This window comes from Corapipo altera, unplaced genomic scaffold (assembly GCF_003945725.1).
Source record: "Corapipo altera isolate COAL_440 unplaced genomic scaffold, ASM394572v1 49, whole genome shotgun sequence".
Lineage (NCBI taxonomy): Eukaryota > Metazoa > Chordata > Aves > Passeriformes > Pipridae > Corapipo > Corapipo altera.
The window spans coordinates 17121219-17123902 of NW_020884879.1; positions in this window are offsets into that span (position 1 = coordinate 17121219).

Consider the following 2684-nt stretch of genomic DNA (forward strand, 5'->3'; position numbering starts at 1 on the left):
CAGCGATTGGAATGTTTCCTTTAAAGACTGAACTAACACAAACTACTTGTGCCTGTTCTGCAGCTCTCTAGTATCAACACAGATCAAATATTTATGTCTCAATTCCTGTATCCACTTCATCAGCTACATGGTTTACAGTGTAATCTCTTAAGTCTATCGGTAAGTACTGTGAAATTAGGCTGTAGGAGCTGACAGTTTTGTCTGTCTTCTAAACTCATTGAAGAAATAGCTGGTCAAAGAGATATTGAAGAATATTAATTTTGGTGTTCTATAGATCTGCATTCAGATCTATGGAAAAAATGACCTGGGGTAGATGCAGTTTTAGTGAATTAAAAAGTAAATGTAGTTTCAGTACAGCTGTAGTTATTACTGTGTGCACATAACACATATAAAATAAAAAATTGGTATCTGTGTCAAGAACAGTGTTGTTAACTCTGTTTAGAAACTAATTGAAAGTAGAAGAAACTGTTTACATTAACCCTTACTCCAAATTCCATGTTCTTTTGAAAAAGTCTTTTAATGACTTCCCCAGAGCCAAATTAACTCCCAGCAAAGTCACTAAGAGCAAATACAGCAAATTTCATTCTATTACATAGCATCATTTTACTGCATATTTGTTTTCAAGATGTCTCAATCTTTACTGCTGTGTCAGGCTAAGAAGCAATTTTAAAAATTTGATGTATTGATGCTTAAGACACTTAATTAGACTGACTGAAAAGGCAGAACAAGAAGCTGATCAACAATACCAAGGTTCTGTAAAGCACCATGCCACTTTCAGTGGTTACAGACTTACTTAAAAAGCAAGTTTCAAGGCTTGCAGAATTCTCCTTTAATTACTGAATGTGTGGTTCCTCTAAGGTTATTACTACCTTTTCTCTCAGTTTTTCAGCTGTGTGGCTGAGGGCTGGCTCGTGGCTGGTGCACTCTGAGTATGTTTCTAAAACTTTTTATCTCCTATTCAAAAGTCATAGATAGATGTAGAGAAAGGGAATAGCAGATACCTTGTAGATCTAGTGAGACTTTCTTAAGTGCTTCTGGGGAGGACCTTTAGTCTGCATAGTGTGTGTCTTGCAAAGTGGGAGACAGAGCATAAATTCAATTCAAACCTCCAGAAAAATTCAATTTGTTAGTTTTTCTGATACAGATAAGCTGTTTTTAAAACAATACTGAAGTTTCTGTCATCTCTAGTCCCACTGTTTAAAAAAAAAAAAATGGGGCACATAGAGAAGCTAATCACCTGTCCAAGAGGGTTTTCTCTTGACTGGATGGCTTCCCAGTTGTATGGGTGACTCCTGTAAAGCAGGAAGAGAAGATTTGTGCCTGAGGATGGAGTGGGAACCAGGGTATTTCCTGTTTATATTACCCTAAACTGCTGCAACTATCACGTGATGCTGAGTGTTTCCTTTAACACTCTGATCAGAAACTATGAGAACTGCTGTGTCTCTTCAGGGCTGTGGCTAATAAACTACACTGACTTTATGGTGAAATAATACAGTCTAAGTACCTCAGGTAAAAGTTTTAAATCAATACTTTATCCTAGTAACTTAATATAGGAACACTTGCCTTCATTTGTTAGGATGATGTGGAACTTTACTGTTAAACCCAAGTGAGCTGACATGGGTGCACCTCTTGTCATTTTCTGTCCTGCTGTAATGACCTGATGGGATAGGCAGCTGATGAAAGTTTTCTCAGAAAGCTCCTATCTTAATGATGCTAAGCTTACAGTCATGTAAACAAGGTATTTGAAGATCATTCTGTAGCACTCTACTTCCCAGTAAGCAGAACAAATTGCATCCTTGGTTCATCTATAATGCTTTTCTAGGGCTTCTATTCCCTAGTCTTTAAAAAGAATCTGGGATTGCCAGATCTCTAAAATGGGTGTATCCACTCAGTAGTTGGAGTGAGATAAGACAAGATTGGGCTTCAAGTATCTTTGCTTTTGGTGTTAGTAGTTTCCTGTATCATGTGCTTGTAGGTTATTTTATGTATTAATGTAGTTGCAGCTTGGAGCACCTAAGCTAGATGCCCATTACAGTATAAATTGTTCTTCCCCCCCTGTTAGGCCTGTCTGTGTATGTAGAGTTGTTAACACAGAGTAAGTGGGTACTTTAGCTTACATCATAAGGACTTGTGCAGAGGACCTAAGTGAGGTAAGCTAATCAGGAGCATACCTCTTTACTTCATAATGAATAAATAATTAGGAGCAAGCATTATTCTTTAGATTCAAACACCATCATAGTCAGTCCTAACTCTTGTGTGTAGACGAACTCTGAGTCTTGTTATCAGGAGCAACTTAGGAAAATTCATTTGGGATCAGAGCTGTGTAGTGAACGCACATAACGGAGTACGTTTTGAGCCACTATGGTTCTGAAAGTGTGCATTTACTCAAGAGTTTGATGCATATAAAAGCATCTTAACCTCTGAATTTGATTCCTAATTTTTCTTGCATCTCTGAGTAGACAAGTCCTCTGTTCAACAAAGGCAGATGATCATAATGCAAATGGTAATCTGGTAGGTATTTAGCCTCAAGAGTCTGTTTCTGTCCATTAATGCTTTAAACCCAGGTTTTCCAAGTACAGAAGCTTTGGGATTCCACTCAGTTTTCCCTTGCTGCCAAGTTCATACCCCAAAAACAGGAAATAAAACTTTCTGTTACTGAGATAAGGTCTTCTGACAGTCCCTGA